General features: G+C 39.7%; 1 long non-coding RNA gene across 1 annotated transcript; it reads right to left on the reverse strand.

The window, feature by feature from the left end:
* Positions 1-24,475: 24,475 nt before the first annotated feature.
* LOC149196637 (uncharacterized) lies at positions 24,476-25,441 on the reverse strand. The gene is made up of 3 exons (XR_016254147.1): positions 25,270-25,441; positions 25,007-25,104; positions 24,476-24,883 (listed from the first exon to the last, which is right to left on the reverse strand). It is a non-coding gene; the product is annotated as an uncharacterized LOC149196637 (long non-coding RNA).
* Positions 25,442-25,821: the final 380 nt, after the last annotated feature.

Below are 25,821 nucleotides of genomic sequence, written 5' to 3' on the forward strand. Positions count from 1 at the left end.
TATAAATCCAACATTCGTCTAGTGTAATATCTAGAGACACAAATACACCTGAAACATTTAGGAATTACAACTCTCACTGATAGGTAATATCAAAGGCTCACATATTTTGAATGTTTCATGGGAGCACAAAATCTCGTCAAGGATGGTAGTGTATCTTTTGAGAAGTAAGAAATGGTTAAAGCATGTTATTCTAGGAGGATTCTTGGCACTAATGGCCAAAACTATCTCATAAAAATCATCTCAATCCTATCAAATACTCTCTTCTTTCCCAAGGAATAACCTCTTTTGTTGAATATTGGGGCTCTCCCTCATCTCATTCTTCTTAGTAGTGCAACTAGATAGATTGTACCAATTAGTTATAGTTGAGTTCCTATTCTAGTTGATCAAAAATTCATATTCAAGGAGGATAATATTTTAATTTTCCACAACGCTAACCTCAAGGAAATTTCAACCTCTCATAAGCGTGTAGCCTCCTTTCCCCTAATAATCCTAATGAATATTGTAGCATGTGGTAAAAGTTATAGTATCTCACACATTGGCCTAAAACTAACCTCTTCTTGATTTTATATTGGAACAAAACTCTTACTTGGGACAAGACTCAATGTTATGGATTCTATGGACTTTCAACCTACTCCCTCATCCTCTCTAATTTTAAATCTAGTAATCACCTATTCAACAACAATAGTTACATTGCTCCCCTCTTAGGAAATCTTTCCATCCTATTTCATCAATATGATTGCAATACTACGAGTATCACCTCCACTTTGCATTGATGATGAGCACCCACCAAAATTTATGGGATCACCCTCGTATTAAGTCCCAACTAGACCTCACACCGTTTGGTGTGGGAGTCCCAACCGATATGATGGCCCGGATTCCATTGTCTTAAGGATTTGCCTCAACTCTTGCTTGTCAGCACAGGAGAGTGGTTCGCTTTGTCTTCAAGAAGTGATGTTTGAATGCCTAGTGAGTGTAAGTGTCACTTGTGTCAATGATTCTTTCATTGTCGAGGGAGAGGGTGAGAGTGAGAGTGAGTTCAAGGTTGATAGGGAGTAGTCCCAACACTACTAGGAACACATAACACAACATGACATGCACAACTTCTGGGGGAGAAATCCACACAAATGCAGTAGTCACAACATACAAGGTAAGATAACATGTACAACACTCACGGATCAGTCTGAACGAGTGCAACAGTTGTTACAACAAGCTTCATGTGAAAGGTTTGTCTAATGTATAGGAGAGCAATCTACACGAACGAGACAACGTTAACAACATATACAACACATTTCCATTAATAGATTATGCATTACAACAATGAAGCAGTTCAGATGTAGAACGCAAGTTAAAGCAACATGCGTTACAAGTGTTAAAGATTAGTCTTACAAAAAATACAATACATGTGTGAAAATGCGTTGGCCTATTAGCAGGCTTTTGAATTAAGCAAAAGTTCCAAGACACATCGTTACACCATACATCACTAACCCCGAGTGTGGGGCGTTGGAGCCACTATTTACTCCTCAAAGAAAATATTACAGTCTCTCTTGGCTATGTGGGAGGAGTTGAGGTGAAAAGTCCTTTGCATGTACAAATGAGGGGGTATTTATAGCCAAGGGTGAAACTGACCCTTGTGGTTGTTTGTCTACCCTCATGATCATTTGAATTCCATGACTTTTCGACTTACATGACTCTTTGTTCAATAAGTGGGTCTCTTGGAATTCCACGTTACATAACATTGATTGACAATAAGCTCATAAAGGAGATGTGGGCGACATGACTCATGACCTGACTCAAAATGACTTGACATGAAAATGCTAGTACATTCGTGTTGCTGTTGGAGTGTATGTTGAGCTATAGTGCTGCTGGGCGATGGATGTCTTCATGGTGTATCATAGCTTCAACTCCGCATGGTGAAGTGCGTGGAGTCTTCAATGGTCCTTGGTTCGCTTGATGAAGATTTAGTATGTTGTTCCTTGCTTGCATGTTGGAAGTCTTGACAGGCTCATCTGTTCGCAAAGGTGCATGTTCGTCGCGTCCGTCTGCTTCACATACTTCGTTTGTTCGTCTGTTGGTGAACCTGTCCTTCTGCATGTGCTCCCTTCGTTCATCCCATTCGTCATCTTGTCATGTTTATTGGTGTACCTGTACCTACAGTCACTCATGACAAGACGACATCAAATCCAAAACCTCCTAGTCTACCATGACATATGATCATTTCGGATGCAGGTGACCAGGAAAGGAAACAAGGTTGTGATGCAGGATAATGGTTCCGGGAACTATTGATGAAAATTGCACAAGAGTCACTGAGTGATGGAGATGGGCAATTTGATTCGACAGTGACTCTCTGCGAAGTCTAGCTCGACTAGGAGGCAAAATTGCTCAAATTTTGGGAGGAATGGTACTGGCTTTTGAAAGGCAAGGAAGGCATACTATGTGAATTTTTCAGAATGAATGAACAGCGGGGATGGACAGCCAGATTTGTGCAATTTTCCAAAGGAACGGGCCGAGTTGCATGAAGGTTCAGTAAGCAGGGATTGTACAGTTTGTCTGGGGAACTGCCCAAGACACTAGCAGACAAAACTGCGTAATTCCTAGAGGGCACTTCCAGTTGGCTGCTGGGGTCAGTGGCAGCCAAAACTGTGCAATTCCCAGAGGGAACTACCATTTGGTTTCTGGAGTCACTAGCAGCAGCAACTGTGCAATTCCTGGAGGGAATTGGTAGTCTGCTGCTAGGGCTGCTGGCAAGGAAAACTGCACTAAGGCCGGGAGGCCGGTCTGCTGATCATCCCTGCGCAATTTCTGAGCTAAGCTGACTGATGGGAAACGAAAGGTATGCACATAAACACTCTATAATTTCTGAGATGAACATTTGGTCGACTATCGGGATGACTGGAAGAAAAATTGCACAATTTTCTGAGGGAGACAGGGACGGGCACTTGGTGTCTGTCCAATGTGTCTACGCAATTTCCTCAGTCAGTTGAGCGGGTGAGGGTAGTGGCCTCTGCGCAATTTTTGAATGGAGTTAGTCGCGGGGTGATTTTCAAGTCAAACTATCCAGGTGGCCAACATGAGAGATGATTGCATTGCTTGCGGGCATCGCAGCTTGAAAAGACTAGCTTGGTGCTACGCTATTTTGGTTGACATCCGATCGAGTCAATGGTAGGGTGATGATCCGACTGTCAGAGGGGAGTCAGGTAATGAGAACCTTCAGTAAAAATGGCTAAGCGTGTGAACAATCGAAAGATTCATATGTGATCATACGAATACACGCTTGCATGACTTGACGACGAAATGACCAAACCATCCATACACACATTTTTAACAAGACTGAATGATGGTGTAAGTGACAAGCGTAACACTCATGATTGGTCGTTCATTGATCGAGACGATGCCTGCGCAACAATGAATGTGACTCTGTGTGTGAGTGCGATAGATGCTTTCATAGTGAACACAACAAGCATATACGAAGCGAAGACTTTGAGCATAACTAGAACATGGTCGCAAGAATGACTTAGACATCAACATGCAGAGACTTGAATGCGATGAACAAGCAAGGTGGATGTAAAGACTCACACAAGCTCAGGGAGTGAACCCGAGTGTGTGCAGTCATCAAGTGAAACTCTTCAAAGGAGGCTCCGAAATTGGTGCAGGCCAAAATTTTGGAGGGTGGTTGTAGCCACTACAACACTTGGCAACACACTAGTAGAACTCCAAATTCTCTGTTTCTGTTCATTTCTAGCACAAGGCCTTGATATTTCGGGGAGTATTGAATCGTTGTGTGGGTTACTTCATTTTCCCCAATTACCCCTTAGACATACGTGGTTCACCCTTTGCCAACTCAGTCAAACACAATCAAAAGTTCAGCTTGAATCTTAGTGTTTTGAATCTGGGAAGGGTAGTTTAGCTCGCGAATTGAAGATTTTCAGAGTATGAGTTTTCATCTCTAGTGTTGCTCCACTACCAGCAGGCCTAAACAGTACCTTGGTGGAGTCACACAAGAACACACACATTGCTCCATTGCCAACGAGCCTCGTCAGTACCCTAGTGGAGTTGCATGCTTCACCTCTCTACGTGGGAAGCCTTTCTCTTCTTTCACCTTCATATTTTTCAAGAGGACTGTGCATAGGCACTTATTTATTTTTGGGGCAGAAGACAGATCTAAACTTATTGAGAGAAGAAGAGGTTGTTCCTTCAAAGAAGCATATAAGACCTCTGACATAGGTTTTTTTGTTTAGATTTCCTCTTCTTCGTTTCTACTAGTTGGATGAGCTTGAACACACATAGCAGAAGGTTGAGTATAGGCATGGGGCTTGCCAATGTGGACATAGGTTCATAGTTGGACCAAAACTTTCCTTGCAAATAGTTCATATTTTACGTCAAGACTTCATCGGATGAAGGTTACAACCATGCATGGAGAAGGCAGACACAAGATTGGCCAAGTGCTGTAGTGTCATGAGTTTCCTCAAATTTCAGCCACATACTCTATTCAAAAGCCAAGACATAGTAGTTGGCAACACTTATTTCTGTAAACAAAAATAGTAATATATCAAACAAACAAAATGAACGTGAACAAAAATAGTAACCAAACAAACAAATCAAAAGCAAAGATAATAAGCAGAACAAACCAAATGAAACAACAAGTAGCAAGCAGACTATGTACATGGCATGGGCGCGACCCGACCTACTAAAAATAATTCTTGAGATCTTGGCCATTGACAGGAAGGTTGTCAATCCTCCTTCCCAGTGATTGCAAATGATACGTGTGCGGGCCAAGCTTCTCGTAGATCAGTGCAAGTCCATCGGACTATGCTACCGAAACCTAGTGGCATTCCAGACGACCTTCAAGTGAAGACAACAACATTGTTTCAGGCACTGTGTACAACATGGGCTCGAATGATGGCAGGAGGTAGTTGTTTTTATTCAGGGAAGGGTTCAAGTTTCCAAAGTCGATGCGTAAGCAGATTTTCCTAGATTTTTGTCGTGCGGGATTTAGATTAGAAAACCAAGTATGATGACGAACTTTGCAAGTAATCCAAACATTTAAATGATGGTCAATCTTTTCGGTGAAAGAGTGCAAACAACATGTATGTGTTACCCATTCTTTGTTGCAATGGCTTGTCTCCTGCTTTACCTGGAATCTCATGATGGATTGCTCACCTGTGGCATGTACTCAAGTCATCATTTACTCATGCAGACCCATCCCGATACTGTTCGATCAAGTGGTCAATGATTTGTGGTTGCTGTAGTGTGTATCTTGTACCGAGATTGGCCATCTTTGAATCGTGGTAGGTTCTTAGGTTGCTCTGTTTGTTCGTAGTGTTGTTCCTTTGTGTTTTCAGCATGAGTGCTTCATACTCGGCATTGTTTTTGGTGCCTTCGAACTTCAAAAATCTTGAAATCATGCATTTTCCATTGTTTTGGATGACTGAGCTACACTTGGTCCTTGAGCCATCATGTGTTCCCAATTTGTCAAGACTCATGGTCCACAACTTATATGTACATGTACCGTTTGGCATGCTAGTATTGCTACTACAACTACTATTATTAGAAAAACAAACTGCACAAGTTCCATTACCATCAGTTGGGCGAGGAAGGAGTCCCAACTGCTTGTCTGATGAGGTTGGAGCTGGCCATGGAGGATAACGCTCCAATGTATTTTCTAGGAGGCAGTTTCCAAACATGAGTTTTACGAAGGCCAATGATTCATTCTCACTATTAAGGGGAGTGACATTGTGTTTCATATACCTCTCAAATAAAACTTGGATTTGGTTGCATCTGACCTTGTACGGAAGCCACATGTGAGACCAGTCTGTAGCAAAATATCCATATGCTTCCAGTATGTCCACAACAACTATGTTGATGCATTGGTGGACTCGACCGTCATGGGATAGTCGAATGATCACGTCTCGAAGCTCACCAATGGCTGGTACTGAGGTTCTATCAAGTTGGATGATTCTCCTGGATGTTTCACTCCATCGTACATTGATCTTCTTAGCAATGGAGAGCGACATGACGTTGGCTGTCGCGCCAGAATCAACCAAGCAGTTGTGAAAATTGTAGTTGAAAACTTCGAATGAAAGCAAGAATGGGGGGCAACCTGAGTTTTCTTCTTCCATCCAAAGTGTATTGAGAATAGTAGATAGTGATTTGGGAGGTGTGCTTGCTCCCTTGCTGGTAGAAGTTGCGGTGTCCGTTGTTGTTTGTCCCAACACATGCAGCAGGATATCTCGCTGACTCCGGACTTTGGCTAACTCGAACAAACTAATGTTTACCCGAGTGTTCTTCATGTCATCAACTATGTTGTAGTCCAGAGGTGGTAGACTCACCAAGGTGTCAGGGGTGGAACAGATGTTCATGTTGTCCAACAGAGTGTTTTGAAACTTGTTGCTCATGGATGTACTCTTATTAACTGTTATCTTCCCAGACTTGCTTGGTGTTTGTTGCTTTGAGACAGCCGGTGGATCAACCTTCTTTATCAGTTGTCTCACTTTATCTTTCATTTCCCCAAGAGTAGGGGGAGCCCCTTTACTCCTAAGATTGTAACGATCATTTTTCTTTTGGGGTTGCTTCTCGGTGTTTGTCTTCGAGATTACTTGCAAGCACTGATACACGCTCACCACATGCCCAGAACTTGGTGTTTCATCAAGTGCAACCTCTTTGCTATCATCAGTGTCTTCTGGATACTCCTGTATATCACCTTCCGCATCGAGTGTATGACTACAGATAGAGGTAACGACTCACTTCCAATATGAACAAGAGTTATCGAGGTGGAACTCTTCATGGAAGGAAAAGAAATTAGGATCAACACATTGATCGAGTTGGAACACAAGCTTCTTTGCACATTTGGAAGCGAACCGGTTGTTGCTTGATGAGTTGGTTGATGAACTGCTTGCTTGTCTCTGACTGGGAGATGGCTACTTTCGAATGTGTCCATTTTTTGTTGTTTCATTGTCTCTACCCTTGCTCGTCATTGCTTGGGGATTTTTGCTCGCATCCTTGGAGTCTTTCGTTGATACATCATCCCTTGATGACTCCAATTGTGCGCATGTCTTTTTCAACAACAATAGCCTCTTTACTACTTTTTAAAAGAGTTGGCTTCGCAGCTCACTTGACAAACTGTGCAATGGTGGTCGACAATGCAGACGTGTAATACTCAGCATTGATGGAGTCATGAGGTTTAGTGTTTGTTACCAATTTGTTCAAAATATGCATAAACCTCTGATTGAAGTCTTTCACTTTCTCTTTCCCTCCATCCTTGAGCAGCATGGCTGGGATCTTGTCATCAACAAACTTTTTGAGGAACATACGTTTGAAAGAACCCCAGTTTTGTATGGAGTTTGAAGGATGGTTGTGATACCAAGTAGCTACGCAGTCGTCCAAGGTACATGGGAACAATCTACATGCTACGTCATCATAACATACCTCAAGGGTATACAACTATAGGCAAAAATTGTCTAGGTGGTCTTATGCCTTCACCACATTGTCAGGGTTGAACTTAATGTTCATTCTCTTTGCTCACTTTGACATCTTGTGCAGAACAGTTGGGAGAGTCAATGATCCCTCAGTCATCCATTCAAGATTTGGGTCAGCCATATCTTCATCTTCTTCATCCTCTTCCTCTCCTTCATAGTCTCATGGTTTCAGATCTCATTCTGTTGGTTTGTCTCCATCTCCACCTCCTTCATTTCCTTCCCCTCCACCTCCTATATCGGAGTTCGATCCCAAGATCACAAGAGTGGCTTGTTCGTCTTCAAGGAAGATTAGAGGTCCCTCTCCGTCTTCGATAGCTTCCTCTAGACCTTCAAGCGTGGCAAGGACTGCTTCTTCCACTGATGATACAACAACTCCTGTGGGAGTGGCTTTTGGCTTCCTAGATGTGTGTGGAAGATGTTGTACGCCTGGGATCAGTCCGACTGCTTTCACAAACTGGCAAGTGACGGGTTGGACGGAGCGAAGGTGTTTATATGAAATCTTGCATTCAATTCTAGGTGGTGAGGAGTAACCAACTGCATAGTCACATGAGAGGGAGTGCGAGTTACTACATTGACCAAATGATTGATGAGTGAGTGTGAGGGGAATTTCAGCCATGTACAACTGGTTGCCCTCCTATGTTGATGGTGTTAGAACCGCCATCATTCAGCGGATCACCCTAGTATGAAGTCCCAACTAGACCTCACACCATTTGATGTGGGAGTCCCATCCGATATGATGGCCTCGTTGCCATTGTCTTAAGGATTTGCCTCAACTGTTGCTTGTCAACACAGGAGAGTGGTTCACTTTATCTTCGAGAAGTGAGGTTCATGTGCTTGGTGATTGTAAGTGTCACTTGTGTCAATTGTCCTTTCACTGTCAAGGGAGAGGGTGAAAGTGAGTTCCAGGTTGATTGGGATCAGTCCCAACACTGTTAGGAACACAAAACACAACAGGACATGCACAACTTCTGGCGGAGCAATCCACATGGATGCGGCAGTCACAAAATACAAGTAAGATAACACCTACATCACTCACAGATTAATCCGAATGAGTGCAATGGTTGTTACAACAAGCTTCATGTGAAAGGTTTGTCTAATGTCCGAGAGATCAATCTACATGGGCGAGACAATATTAACATCATATACAACACATTTTCGTTAATAGATTATGCATTACAACAAATGAAGCAGTTCAGATGTAGAACACGGGTTAAAGCAACATGCATTACAAGTGTTAAAGATCAGTCTTACAACATATACAATACATGTGTGAAAATGTGTTGGCCTGTTAGCAAGTTTTTGAATTAAGTGAAAGTTCCAAGACACATCATTACACCATACATCACTAACCTCGAGTGCAGGGCGTTAGAGCCACTACTTACTCCTCAAAGAAAATATTACAGACTCTCTTGGCTATGTGGGAGGAGCTGAGGCGAAAAGTCCTTTGCATGTAAAAATGAGGGGGTATTTATAGCCAAGGGTGAAACTCACCCTTGTGGTTGTTCGACTACCCTCATGACCGTTTAACTTCCATGACTTTTTGACTTACATGACTCTTTGTTCAATAAGTGGGTCTCTTGGACTTCCACATTACATCACATTGATTGACAACAAGCCCATAGTGGAGATGTGGGCGACATGACTCATGACGTGACTTGATATGACTTGACATGACAATGTTGGTACATTCATGTTATTGGAGTGCATGTTGAAATATAGTATTGTTGGGTGATAGATGTCTTCATGGTGTATCATAGCTTCACCTCTGCATGGATAAGTGTGCAGAGCCTTCGATGGTCCTTGGTTCACTTGATGAAGCTTTAGCATGTTGTTCCTTGCTTGCATGCTGAAAGGCTTGACAGGCTCACATGTTTGCGAAAGTGCATGTTCGTCGCATTCATCTACTTTGCATACTTCGTTTGTTTGTTCGTTGGTGAATCTGTCCTTCTGCATGTGCTCTATTTGTTCATCCCATTCATCGTCTTTTCATGTTTGTTGGTGTACCTGTACCTACAGTCACTCATGATGAGATGATATCAAATCCAAAACCTCCTAATCTACCATGACACATTATCATTTCGGATGCAGGTGACCGGGAGAGGCAACAAGGCTGCAATGCGGGATAATGGCTCTGGGCACTGCTCATGAAAACTGCAAAAGATTCACTAAGAGATGGAGACGGGAAATCCGAGTCAACAGTGACTGCGTGCGAGGTTTGTCTTGGCTCGGAGGAAAAATTGCCCTAATTTTGGGAGGAACAATCTAGGCTGTTGGAAGGCAAGGCAAGCATGCTCTGTGCATTTTTCAGAACAAACGGGCAGCAGGGATGGACAACCAGATTTGGGAAATTTTCCAAGGGAACGGGCCAGGCTGCATGAAGGGTCAGCAGGTAGGGATTGCGCAATTTTTCTGGGGAACTGCCCAGGAGACTTGTAGACAAAATTGCGCAATTCCCAGAGGGAACTGCTAGTTGGCTGCTGGGGTCAGTGGCAGCCAAAACTGCGCAATTTCCAGAGGGAACTACCAATTGGTTGTTGGAGTCACTGGCAGCAGAAACTGTGCAATTCCTCGAGGGAATTGGCAATCTACTGCTAGGGGCTGCTGGAAAGGAAAACTGCACTAAGGCCAAGAGGCTGGTCTGGTGGCAAGGAAAACTGCACTAAGGCCGAGAGGTCGGTCTTCTGATCATCTCTACGCAATTTCTGCGCTGATTTGAGCTGATCGGCAGAGGAAGGGCTGCACATAAACACTGCGTAATTTCTGAGAGGAACAATTGGTCCACTGTCGAGATGACTAGCTAGGAAAACTATGCAATTTTTTGGGGGAGACAGGGATGGGAACTTGGTGTCTGTCCAGCCTGTCTATGCAATTTATTTGGTCAGTTGAGCGAGAGAGGTCAGTTGCCTTTGCGCAATTTTTGAGTGGAGTCAGCATCGGGGTGACTGTCGGGTCCAACTATCTAGGTGGCCAACATGATAGATGATTGAATTGCTTGTGGGAAATGCAGCTCGAAAAGATTAGCTTGGTGCTTATGCGCTGTTCCGGTTGATAGTTGATGGTATGGTGATGGTCTGTCTATCAGAGGGGAGTCAAGTCATCATAACCTTCAGTAAAAATGGCCAAGTGTGTGAACAATCGAAAGATGCATAGGTGATCATACGAACACACACTCGCATGACTTGACAATGAAATGACCAAACCATCCATACACACATGTTCAACAAGATTGACCAACGATGTAAGTGACAATCGCGACACTCATGATTGATTGTTCATTGATCAAGACAATGCTTGCGCGACTCTGAATGTGACTCCATGTGTGATTGCGACAAATACTTTCATAGCGAACACAACAAGCACGTACAAAGTGAATACTTTGAACATAGCCAAAACATGGTCGCAAGCATGACTTAGACATCAACATGAAGAGACATGAATGCAATTAACAAGCAAGGCGGATGTAAAGACTCACACGAGCTCACGGAGTGAACCCGAGTGTGTGCAGTCATCAAGTCAAACTCTTCAAGGGAGGCTCCGAAATTAGTGAAAACCAAAATTTTGGAGGGTGATTGTAGCCGCTATAACATAACCACATCACCAATTAAGCATGGAACAAGCTCCCTTGTTTCCTCCTCTAGAACACTTGGAAAGAGAAATAGTTTTTAAAAACAAAACACTCTTTGCACAATCTTTGGCAAATTATTCTCAACAACCTAAGGGAATCATTTCTCTTGCTTTCTTGGGTTGATAAGGATTGGGTTTGTAATCCTGTCAAAAAATTCATCCTCTCCTCCTTTGGATTCTCTTGTCATCTCTTCTCTTATGTCCCTTCACCTCCTCCCTCCTCTCCCTCTAGCCCTACCTACTCATCTCCCCTTCTCATTGGCTTCATCAAACAAAATTTTGATGATGTCTCCAAAGGGAATCTAGGTCTAACTAGATATGGAGATTTCCTTGACAACACAAATTCAAATCCCTCACATATATGCTGGAGAAATCAGTCACACTACCAACAATGTTTTAGAAATTTAGGCACTTGAACAAGTCCTCTTCATCACCATAGGAAAGTGTTACTCCATGTTCATCATGGAGGGAAATTTTAAAATAATAATAAATATATTTCAAAGAATCCAATGTGGTTCTAACGCATGCCAAGCAATCAAGATCTTGAGATTGGGAGATTGAGTAAAAAACATAGCAAAGCTCCTAATTCAAATTCCTTCCACCCTCCTCTCTCATGTTCTTCGAGAGGGAAATAAAATGGATAGCCATATGCCTAACCACGACCCCAAACTAAGTGCTTCATTGATAGATCTAGATAGGGATCAATGCATTCTTACCTCCCTCCTCTCTCAATGTTAGAATTGGGACAAAATAGACTTTACTCCACCACAATGGTTGCACTAATGCTAGCCCTCCCATCCCACTCTGATATAATGGATGCCCATCAAAATAGAAGCTCCGCTAAGAAAGTCATTTGGCAAGTGATTGGCATCTTTATTGCCTCAAAGGACCAATAGTCAGTCTAAGCTCTTAATATTAAAATATAATATTGAACCTCTTATATATAATATTATTAATGTATAACATTATAAACACATAATAGGAAACAAATATAAACGTTTAGAATTGTATGATAAAATATTGAAATGTTGATGGAAAACAATCGTTAAGTTAAATTGAACATCAATATAGATTAATCATGATATTTAACTTCAAGGTTATGTGAAATGTATATCACTTGATAATTTAAATAATAATAATAAATTTATTAAATTAAAGATCAATATAAATTAAAATTCAACTTTCAGCTTATCGCATATTATATTATGTATGCATACAATTATTTATTATATATAAACACAAACATATATACCAATAAAAAACACTTTATACAAAATAAAAATATGGGATATTTTGATTTATATCACAAAATGTTAAAATGTATAATGATAGATAATATGTGGGAAAAAAAGCTTATATTTTTTGAATCATTGACCGGAGAATCCACATTTTTATCATTTTTGTACCAATGTTTCGAATCCCAAATGGGATCCATCTTCAGGATATGAGAATGATGATGAGAGAAGAGCATCGGAGAAATAATAAATAGTGATGAGGATAAAACTTTTGTATTAACAAACTGTTGGGTGAAATAATTTTTAATTATTTTAATTAATTTTTATTTTTATATAATTTAATATTAATTTGTTTTTTAAAAATTTTAATTATATTAATTTGTTTTATTAATATTATATATATAATATTAATATGTTTATTAAAAAATTTTAATTTGTTTTAATATATAATATTAATATGTTTTAAAAATTAATTTGTTTTAATATATAATATTAATTCTAATATCGAATTAATTCCTAAATAATTTAATTAAATTATTAATATTAATTATATTAATTATATTATTAATATATTATTAATATTAATTATATTATTATTAATATATTAATTAATAATAATTATATTAATTATATATTAATATAATTAATATATAATTAATTTCCTATTAGTATTATTACTCCCTAGGTTAAAATCAATTTCATATTTGAATTAATATCTCCCTAAGTTTAATAATATTAATCTCATATTAGAATTAATATTATATATTAAAACATATTAATATTAGTAATATAATTAATAGAATTAATATTAATATTATAATAATTAATATTAACTAATACATTAATAATAATAATAATATTAATATAATTAATATTAATAATCTATTAATAATAATATAATTAATATATTGAGGAATAATAATATAATTAAAAATAATAATATAATTAAATAATTAATTAATAATAATAATTGATATAATGAATAGAATTAATATTATTAACATTAACTAATATATTAATAATAATATAATTAATATTAATAATATAATTAATATAATTAATATTAATAATTTAATTAAATTATTTAAGAATTAATTCCATATTAGTATTAATATTATATATTAAAACAAATTAATTTTTAAAACAAATTAATAATTAATATCAATAATAATATTAATTATTATTATTAATATATTATTAATATATTAATAATATATTAATAATAATAATTATATTAATTAATATGTAATTAATATAATTATTATTAATTAATATATTAATAATAATATAATTAATATTAATAATATATTAATAATATAATTAATATAATTAATATTAATAATATATTAATAATATAATTAATAGACATTGAAACCGGGAGGATGGAGTACGCGGAAGCTAGGGTTTGCAAGGAGTTCGGTTAGCGAGGGTTTCCGTTCACTGCAGCACAGAGGACCGTGCTGGAACCTGCCTACCCGCCTCCGTAACATCGCTGGTTTACTGTTTTACTTTCCTTTGCCGTTTTACTCCAGGTGACTTATTTGGTAACTTGAGCCGCTCACTGCTAACGGCGTTCTGCGACGGTTTCTTCACTGCTGCGAGGGGTTAGTCGGTGCGAGTCGTTTTCGCCGTTTCACTCCGTTCCGAGGTGTCTGCGGATCTGAGGTGCAGCTGGCAATGGATGAATTGGATGCCGTCGATTACACAGCGGACCCATTGGAAGGGGTATCCATATGGCGTACGCCCTTTGATGCTTCTGGAGGTTTGTACAGCTCGGATTTTACCGCCCCTATTCAGCCGGTCCCGTTCACAGACTCGCTCTCGCACCCCCCTGTCATACTGCCGGATGACCCGCCGTCTTGGCCGGCCCTCACCACCCCTCCTCATTCCCCGGCTACTCTCGGTTTCGTATCGGACTGCCTCATCTCCAATCCCTGTACTCACCCCCTGGTCACGGGATCCGCTCCCCCTCTGCTCCATGGCCTCTCTATCCCGGGTGCTTCGATTGGGATTCCGTTTACCTTAGGGTTTTCATCTGGCTGTTTCACAAGCGTCCCGCCCCTGTCCGGCTCTTCCACCTCATTTATTCCCTCCGGACCCTCACTCCCGGATCCCCCTCCCTTTACAAACCCTCATCCGTCGGTTCCCCCTCACAGTCATTCCCCTCCCCGGGGCCCTAAACGGCGGTATAAGTGCTTCAAATCCAGGGCAGAAGACGTTTTCCTTCGGTTAGAAGAAGATATTCGCTGGGGAGAGACCATGGATTTCGCGGATCGAGTCTTGGTCGGACGCATTCGAGGACGCAGTTATTCGGCAGCACGTTTGAAACAGTGGGCAGCTGAGGTCTGGGGTCACCATCTGGTTGACATCCCCTTTGTACAGACCTTCGTGCGGGGATGGTTCGCTCTCCGTTTCGCGCGTGCCGACCATACCAACTGGGTACTTTCTTCATTTTGGCATTTTGAACACGCGCCGGTCCTTCTGAAGAGATGGACTCCTCTTTTCGACCCGGAAACTGAACGCATTGGCACTGGACCGGTATGGATTAGGCTGCCTGGACTTCCGCTTCAATACTGGTCCGAGGATATCTTTAAGAGAATTGGTAATGCTATTGGTGTCTATATGGGCTATGATAAATCCTACCAACAGACTGGAATGATGGCTTACGCCAGGATCCTTATCAATCTGGATACGACTGGCGGACTGCTCGAGCATATCACGATTCAATGGAGGGACACGGAGCGCAAGCAGATTATTGACTACGAAGGCGTACCCTATAGATGCCGCCGATGCCACAAGGTTGGCCATCTCTATAGAGACTGCCCCCTCCTCAAGAAATCTGGTACTCATGGTGTCGAGGAAGTAGTACCCCCATCCCAGGTTCCCCAACCTGAGAATCAGCCGGCTCAAGATCCATTGGAACCTCCCCCTCCTGCTCATGTGACAACAGCAGAGGTAGCCGCATCAGATGACTTCGCTGGGACATCTGCGGGGATGCAGCCGAACCTGAAGGATGGGCAGCCGAACATTGCACCTGAGGATCTGGAGGGATCGGGTAAGTCTCCTCTCCATTCTCTGTCTGAACCTCATGCATGTGTGACTGTGGGCATATCTACTATTAGTGCATCTGCATCATCATTTACTTTTACTCCCTCAGTGGCACTCTCGTCCTCCCCCTGTTCTCCTCCCTCTCATCACTCACTTGCATGTTCCATCCCTCAGCCCGCCCCGTCGGCACCTCCATCTAGATTATCATCCTCGCTTGCCCCTCATGTTTCTGATCCTTCCCCTCCCGGCTACTTCCTCCGGTCTCGGCACAGAGATAGAGGACCGGATGCTGTCGGTCTCATTCTCTCACACTCTCCTCATCTCAAATCCTCCAGGGGCAGACCTTCTGGTATCTCCAAGGCCAGACTCACTGCCGATACTGAGATTGCCCTAGGACGGCAGCAAACGATTCTTCGGGCCCTTAGAGCAAGGAATGGCCCAGCCCTCGTTCCTCCATGAAATTTATCTCTTTTAACTGTCGGGGGTTTGCTAGCTCAGCCAAAAAACTAGCACTTAGGAGACTTCTCCTATCTTCTCAGATGGACTTCATTTTTCTTCAAGAAACTCTTTGCCCGGCTGTATCCCTTATCCGCACCCTGAATGGATGGCTACCTACTTGGACCTTTCTTGCCTTGGATGCATCTGGAAGGTCAGGGGGCTTAGCCATTGGTGTCAATAACAAAAGGGTGGAGATCAACAACTCATTTGGAGGTAGGGGATTTATTGGACTGGACATTTGCACTCATTCAGCACCGAACGACATCAGGATTATCAATGTGTATGGCCCTTGTTCTGATAGAGCCTCTTTCTGGAACAACCTCCTCGCATCAGATTTATTTCAAGGAGATAATGTTATTCTGGGAGGGGATCTTAACTTCTCCATTGGCTTCAGTGAATCATGGGGTCACTCAGCACAAATCGACCCTCTCACCGAACATATATCTAATTTACTGGAGGAGCATCTCTGGGTCGACATCCCATCCACAAAACTCCAGTACACCTGGACCAACAACAGAAGCGGGGAACAGAGCCTAGCTAGAAGATTGGACAGGTTCCTCATTAAGGAACCTCTGGTTAATAATCTCCCCAGAGTACGTCAATGGGTAGGCACAGGAGGCATCTCAGACCACCGCCCGATCTTCTTAGAAGTCGATGATTTTATTCATAAAATCAAGAGCCCTTTTAAATTCAATGCTGCATGGTTACAGGATCCTTCATTCACTCAACTAGTACACACCTATTGGCTATCCAATGCTATTGGGGAAAACGAGGATCACTCAGCTGGATTTGTAAGGAAACTCAGGGAACTAAAACAGATCACCAAGAACTGGGCTCATCAGAAACGCATCCGGGATAACCTTATACTACAGGAGGCAGAGAAGATCATTTCAGAATTTGAGGAATCTTCAGATGGGACATTTCCATCCTTGATAAGCAAAGAGCATTATCAGGCCCTGATTGCTAAACGCTCTCAAATCCTTAAAGAAAGGGAAGAAGGTTGGCGACTCCGAAGTCGAGCCATTTGGCTCACAGAGGGAGATGCTAACACCAAGTTCTACCACAAATTTGCTAATGGGCGAAAGAACATCAACACCATTTGGGAACTCAGGACAGCTCAAGGGGACACCGTCTCCTCCCAAAGGAATCTGTCCAGACTAGCTGTGGAGCATTTTAGGAGCATCTACAAGGCACCAGCACAAGCTAACATCCTGGAGATTATGCGGGTAGCTGAACTATTTCCTAGATTTATTGAACAAGATGATGCGGAGGAACTTCAGAAGGAAGTATCGATGGCAGAACTGGAAGCTACTTTGAAGTGGTTCAAGAAAGATAAAAGTCCTGGACCCGACGGTTGGACCATTGAATTCTATCTAGCCTTTTTTGAATTATTGGGCCAAGATCTTCTGAATGTTGTCGAAGATAGCAGGAGAAGAGGGCGCATCTCATCTGCAATTAAGTCCACCTTCATTGCTCTTATCCCAAAATCCAATGCCCCCTGCACCTTTGATGACTTCCGTCCGATTTCTCTCTGCAACTGCCTTTATAAGATCATTGCCAAGATCATCGCCAACCGTCTCAAGCCTATTCTATCACTGCATATATCAGCGGAACAATTTGCCTTCTTACATCAGCGCCAAATCCACGAGGCCATCGCCACTGCACAAGAACTAATGCATACTCTGCAAACCAAGAGACAAAAAGGTATGATTCTCAAGGTTGATCTTTCGAAGGCCTTTGACCGCACTTGCTGGTTATACCTTCGGTTGCTGCTCACACACTTGGGGTTTCCTTATGAGTTTATCAAATGGATCATGAGCTGCATATCGGATGTCTCTTACAGTGTTCTCCTCAATGGGGAAGCATCCTCTTTCTTCACTTCGGAAAGAGGACTACGTCAGGGGTGTCCCCTCTCACCTCTTTTGTTTTTGCTTATCATGGAAGGACTGAGTAGAATCTTAATTTCCGCACACAACAGACATCATCTATCTGGTATTAAGATCACAGATCATCTCATTCTTACTCACCTTCTATTCGTCGATGACATTCTCATTTTTCTTAATGGAAGTATTGGAGACTCCACTTCACTCCAAAACTCTTTCCTACTCTTTCAGCATGCTACGGGGATGTTGATAAATGTACAGAAATCCTCCATCACAGCCACTGGATGCTCGGAGTATGAAATTGCATTTGCAAATCAGCGTTTTCCTTATAGTAATTTATCGTTGGATGATGGCATCAAGTATCTCGGATTCCGTCTGAAGCCCCTTGGATACAGGATTGCCGACTGGATCTGGTTGATTACTAAGATTGAGAAAAGATTACAAGTATGGTATCATCGCTACCTTACCCGAGCAGGAAGACTAACCCTTATTAAGGCGGTGATCGAGGCCACCCCAGTTTATTGGATGGCTCTCACTTGGATCCCTAAGGGTATTCTCAACAGAATTTAGCATATCTGCAGCAGGTTCCTCTGGATGGGTCATCAACCTGGAAGAATCTTTGCATGGGTGAAATGGGATACACTTGCAAGGCCCAAGCGATGGGGGGGATGGGGTATCAAGAGACTTGACCTGTTCTCTAGAGCTCTGGCAGCTAAGCTCGGGTGGCACCTCCTCACCTCAGAAAGTCTCTGGACCAGGGTTGCATATGCTAAATATATTTGGCCTCTGAATATTATGGATTGGTTATGCAGGGAGCGGAGAACACAGAACCACATCTCATCCATTTGGAAGGCAGTCATCAGCACCATCCCATTAATCAGAGACAGCCTTACTTGGCGCATAAAGTCTGGCGACGCTGTTCGCATTGGCCTGGATCCCTGGGTTGGCTGTGGTAATTCACACAGACTCTCAGAAGGTATTATTCAACACCTTCATGGCAGGGGCATTACACATATCATGCATATTGGGGACCGAGACAACTCATCCTTTCTACATCAGGCATGGAGGAATGCACTAGCACTGGATATACCTGAACATTGGCATGATGAATGGTCCGCATACACGGATGCTCTCTCCCAGGCACATATTAGACTCACTGAAGGTCCAGATGAAATAATATGGGCATCATCCAAACATGGACTTTACGCTCCAAAACTTGGCTACTTAAAGCTCATGGAACCCCACTTGCCTCCTATTATTCATCCTACCTGGAGGACTCTTTGGAAACTCAAAGCTGCCCCACGCACAAGATTACTTATGTGGAATATTATCTTCGACAAGATCCCTACAGGTACTAATCTTATGAAGCGCTCATTCAATGGTCCATTCCGATGCCATTTGTGTCAACAGGCTGAAGAAAGCACAGCTCATTTATTTTTAACCTGCAATGTCTCTTCTCTATTCTGGAATGGCATCAAAACTCATCTCCCCCAGATAAACCAGTGGCACGGTCAAAATATACTGGAGGCCTGGGAGAATTGGCACACAGAGCATACGGGGAAAGCCCTTAATTTACCGCTTCTAGCCTGCTGGGCTATTTGGATAGCACGCAATCAGGCTATATTCAACCTAAGGGTACCCCACTGGCCGTCCATCACTCTACATATGTTAGCTGACTATAACCTGATACCTGATGAAGACCACACTGGACCTGCCCGTGTTCTCAGACAGCTGGACATAGATCATTCAAAACCGTGGGGATTCTTCGACGGCTCAGCACAGGAGGTGGGGTGTGGGGGAGGAGCCACACTACACCTCAATGACACACACAAATTCAAACTACAAATTCCCCTTGGTCGAGGAACCAATAATTTTGCTGAACTCAGTACAGCCATGCATCTCATCCAATTCGCCATTCATAAAAATTGTAGACATCTACAATTATTCGGTGATTCAAAAATCGTATGCAATTGGTTGTCGAATGCATCTCATTGTCATGCATTTACATTGAGACACATTCTTGAGGAGGCAAAGAGGCTAATTACTTCATTTGACTCATTTGCTTGTCAACACATTTACAGGGAGCAAAATACTGAAGCTGACCATCTCTCCAAAGCGGCTGCGCTCAGGCAAGGAGAAGATTGGATGATACAGGAGGAGAACGAAGGGTCTTTCTATCAGTATTACCACAGACCTTTCGATGATCAGATGTTTCTAGGGCGATAAGGCCCTTACAGTTTTTTATTTTTGTATATTCTGACTGTATATATTTTAGTTACTACACGGCTCTTGCTAGAGCAGACAGACACTAAATTTTGTAATGTTAACAGTATCATTTTTGACAGCTCCCTGCGTGGAGACTGAAGAGACACTAATTTTGGTTTTTCACAGTATTATGACTGAACTCGATAGGCATATCAGCCTCTACTTTGAATGCTTCGGCATATACAAAATGTAATTTCTTACTATTAATAGAAATTACGACTTTTTCCCAGGGGAAAAAAAAAAATATAATTAATATAATTAATATTAATAATTTAATTAAATTATTTAGGAATTAATTCCATATTAGAATTAATATTATATATTAAAACAAATTAATTTTTAAAACATATTAATACTATATATTAAAACAAATTAATATTTCAGCCGACAGTTTGTTAATCCAAAAGTTTTATCCTCATCACTATTTATTATTTCTCATATCCTGAAGATGGATCCCATTTGGGATTCCAAAAGTTGGTACAAAAATGATAAAACTGTGGATTCTCCCTCAATGATTCAAAAGACTCAAGCCACAGATCTCTGAAATCCATAAAGCTTATATTATTAAATTCAATATCAATATCAATATCAATTAAATACACCATTAATCATTTAAAATCAAATTTATTGAATTAACCAAAATATAAATTAAATTTCAACATTTAATACTTGAGTTCATAGTCATGTGTATTTGTCAATTGGACATTACAATTTCTAATTAATTAGTTTATCTATTATTTGATGATAATAATTAATAATAATATAATTTATTTTTTTTAATGTTTATTTTTATATTATTAAAATATTTTATAGTATTATCTAATTTGTTATCTGTTTGGAATTTAAGGTTGCATCTCATACTATAATTAGGTGATATGTTGATCTTATTATTCCTTTTTTTCTTAATTATGAATCTTAGTAGGGCTTTGAAACAGGTCCATCTTAAGACATTGATGTGATTTTTCAGGAAGAGTTTCTTTAATCATGAATCAAAGAAGCCTCCATTATGAGATAATAATAGACATATAATAAAAAATAAAATACAAGTATTCATAATTATATCATGCTATATTAATATATATTGATTAATTATACTTGGGTAAAAATCTATATTGTTGAATTCAACATCAATACCAATTCAATATATCATTCATCATTTTAAATGTATATTATTTAATAAAGAATTAGAATTTATTAAATTAAATCAAAATTAAAATTAAAATTCACTTTGTAGTTGTGTATTTTCAAATGTGTATTACTTCATAGTTTCTGAAAAAACATATTGAATTAAATATTAATACAAATTAAAAATACAACAATCAATTTCGTGCATATGATTTATGTAAGCACAAAATTACTGTGCAACTACAAATGCAAACACAAACATAAAAATGTAGTTAACAAACCTATAATACAAAAAAAATGCAAATATTTAGAATTATACCATAAGATATTGGAATGCATATTCATTGATAATATTTAGGAAAAAAATCTATATTATTAAATTGAACATTAATATCAATTAAATAGAACATTCAAATCAATTTAAACATATATTTATTAATAGTGTTGGTAAAAAAATCAAATTTATTAAATTAAATCAAAATTAAAATTAAAATACAATATTTAATTTTATAGTCATTTATATTTTTGAAATGTGTATTGATTAATAATACTTACATAAAATAATTTTATTAAATTAAGCATCAATATAAATCAAAATACAAGATGTAACTTTTTGCATATCATTTGATGTATACATAAAATTATTACAAACATACAAACACATAATAATACAATTAATAACAAACATATAATATAAAATCAAAATAAAAATACTATTAAATGGAACATCAATATTAATAGAATTAAGCATTTAACTCAATGTAATTGTAAATGTTCCATATGTTTATCATTCATAGTCATGATGTCGTAATGATTATATTTTTCAAATGTATCATCATATTGTTATGCCTATTTATATTTTCCCAATGTATACCAATTAAAATTTGTAAAATTGAATCAAAATATAAATTAAAATACAAAAATAAACTCATTTTAAAGGTAACATTCTCATATAACATTGTGTATAAAATTATTGCACAAACACACAAAAATAAGATAGTTAATTAATTTTTTTTTGTTGGTGTATTTGTCCTGGGACGTGACAACCTTATGGAAAAGGATAGAATTTTAAATACCTATAAGGGAGGCTATCTGTCCGAGAAAAAAACATGAAAGAGCAATAATCTGAAACAGAATGCTGATGGTCGACTTTTGTACACTCCAGAGAGTAAATCAAAATCCAGCTGAATCAACTGTAGAAGGTAAGACCTATTGATTTTATATGCAGTTTTTGTTTAAGATAAGACCTATTGATTTTATATGAGCTTTATTTAGCGAATTACGCTTTAAAAAAACTACTATATTATGAAATAAATTACACTTTTAAAAAAACATAATATATTATGATGTCACTAGCAAATCTCTAATAAGAAGCCCTAAAAAGATAATATATTATGATGTCATTCGCAAATCTCTTCGCTTCATCTAAAGCGCAGGAATAGTGTTGAAGGCAACAAGCTGAACACAACAAGCTGAAGAAAAAAAAAATGGAACCAGATCTGTTGCCTCAGTGGGCAGCGGGACAAGAAGTTCATGCAATTAACAAGACAACAAGTTGAAAAAACAGAAAGAACAAGAAACTAGAACCAGAGCTTGTTGTATATTCTGTTGCTTCAGTGGTTTACCCTGCAGTAGGACAAGTATTTCATGCAATTCACGTGACAACAAGTAAAAAAAAAACAGAAAGAATAAGAAACTGGAACCAGAGCTTGTTGTATATTCTGTTGGTTTTCCCTGCAGCAGGACAAGTAGTTCATGCAATTAATCCAAACAAATACATACAGAAAGACGCAGTTCCAAAATCTAGTGGTGAAGATTATGAGTTTCTTGATCTTTGCCCTGCAGCGGGACAAGTAGTTGATGCAATTAATCCAAACAAAAACATACAGAGAGACGCAATCCCAAAAACTGGTGATGAAGATTAGGATTCAGATGTTTGTGAGAGATTGAGAAGAATATCATGTCCCATAACCAGTTCTTTATTTCTTGGATGCCCTTAGACCTGGCAGTAAGTAAGAACAAGGAAGTTCGATATTGATGCAACTTCTTGAGATTCGATATTGGTGATGCAACTTCTTATGGTTCGTATCTGTCTCATCTAAAGTCTAGGAATAGTGTTGAAGTGCAACCTCTCACCGGCCAAAGGTAATGACGGTTGTACAACAATAGCTCTCATCACAGAGATTCTCACAACCAATCATTTGTTTATGGTTATATAGATAAAAAACTATGAGGGAAACTGAGACGTACTCTAATCTTCTTCGGCTTACATGAATTGATATATAGCATCACACAAAGTTTGTGGATGCTATGCATTGCTTCAGCAAAAGAATTTCTCCATGCGACACACTATGGATCTCGGTGATAAACCCTGACCCAATACACTTGCGAGCTCCGTGACCTTCTGATGACACAAAACCCGTTAAGGTCGGCCACGAATCTGGGTTTAAAATATTAACTAGGTGGCCACGGGCTCTCCTATTGCACCCAACTCTTTCAATTGGCCTCTAAATTATGCTTTAATGCTTAATGTCATATCGAGGGCCTTCAGTGCAACACCTACAGCCTCAGAAAGTAGGTTTTCTTATCCAATAACAAGAGCTACGAATTGAAGTGAAATGCAGGGTATAAAGGGAATCGGTATTGCCCCACTATAATCTCAACCCCAAATCGTTGCCAAGGTCTTCACCAGGAAAACCGGTCTTCTTAGTGAAAAGGTTATGCCCATATGTACTTAAGTGATCAATATGAAAACACTTGTGTACTGGTAGATTTATGTTTATGCTAAAATTCAATTAAGTGATCAATATTTTAGCTAAAGCAAGACAAGGGGCTCCGCAACATAGAATCAACCCCATGGACACTTCATCCAGGACCAGCCACAAAATAAGCTAAGGCCCCAGGAACAGAGAAGCAAGGGTAGGAACCAAAGAAGCAAGGGTAGCTAGTAAAGAAGCAACATCAATGGCAGTTGTATATTCTATTGCTTCACTGGTTTGCCCAACAGTAGGAGTAGTTCATGCAAACAAATACATACAGAGAAATGAGTTCCAAAAACTCCTTATGTACAGAGCATAAGAAATAAACCCTAAATAAGGGGAGCACTCCACATAATCAATCAGGTAAAGCCAAATCACTACTTAACAATGAAGGGTTCAACGGAATTGTCTGTAGAGCATGATAAGGGAATCCCCCTGCAGCTGGGAGTATATTTTCCTCCCCGATACCCCACCCCCGCTAAGGCCGGATGTATTATGTTCAAATGCAAATTGGTGGCAGGGGAGTATATTTTCCTCCCCGATACCCCACCCCCGCTAAGGCCGGATGTATTATGTTCAAATGCAAATTGGTGGCAATAGAGAAATTATGTTCAAATGCAATTGGGTAGCAATAGAGAAAGCAGAATAACCAGGGTTGGGAATATAATAATTTCCTAAATACTTAACAAAAACTAAGAAAGTAAAAAATAAACGAGGGTTCATTTTAAAATTGGTATACCCATGGATATTAATCTTTATCAGCACTGTATAAATGTAAACTTGAGATCAAATACTAACTTCAATCTAGTATACCTTGTTTACTTGCAACAGCGAAATTCTGTTTCCGCGGTTAAGATCAGGGCTAGGGTCACTAACAGAAAAATTTCCTCCGCCCCAAAAACCCCGCCTCCGTGTTTTCTCCTCTGGCCCTAAAACTCTGTCTCTGATTTTCCTCCAGGCCTGGAACTCTGCCCCTGGAATAAAATACCTTACACAATTATTACAGGGTACATACATTATTACAATTCAAACATAGATCAGGCCTGAAACTCTGCACACAATATTAATAAGTTAAGATCAGGGCTAGGGTTATTCACAGAAAAATTTCCTCCGCCCCAAAAACCCCGCCTCCGTGTTTCTTCCTCTGGCCCAAAAACTCTGCCTCTGATTCTCCTCCAGGCCCGGAACTCTGCCCCTGAAATAAAATACCTTACACAATTATTACAGGATACATACATTATTACCATTTAAATATAGATCAGGCCCTAAACTCTGCGGCTGGAATAAAATATCGTACACAATTATTACAGAATACATGCATGAGTAATGAAACATAGATTACTAATAAAAGAGTGAATACCTCATCTTTCAATCTGCTAATTTCATCATACTTCGTATCATAGCTTCATATCCTCCCGTCACATATCCAAACCCAAGAAAATATAAAATAACCCTGACTCTAAAAACCAAAGGAACCTTCATAAGAGCCAACAAAATTCAGAATCAAATGAAAAATAACACACAATAGCGAAAAAAATTCAGAACACAACAATTAGAAACAAACAATTCAGAACAAAACAACAGACATGGCCATGCCTAACACAACACACATTCTTTTCTTAAAATAAAAATATCATATAATAAAATAATACAAATACATATAATTTTTTTTTAGTAGGTAGGCACCCACGGGGGATGTGGTTAGTGTTTGGATGGTTTGGTGGCCTCGTCAGTGCTCCATTCCTCTAAAGCTAGTACAAATAGTGATGGGTTTGCAATCACGATAATGTAGGTGGAGAGAGGCATGGCAAGAAATAATTGTTGGGAGATGGGAGAAAGGAAATATTCTGCAATTTGGAATGATTACTCCCCTTGTATCTAGCTCTTAAGGCCAAACCAACTTTTTTTTGCG

This window comes from Pinus tabuliformis, chromosome 2_2 (genome assembly GCF_031772625.1).
Source record: "Pinus tabuliformis cultivar Carrire ecotype Pingquan chromosome 2_2, CPIR1, whole genome shotgun sequence".
NCBI classification, from domain to species: domain Eukaryota; kingdom Viridiplantae; phylum Streptophyta; class Pinopsida; order Pinales; family Pinaceae; genus Pinus; species Pinus tabuliformis.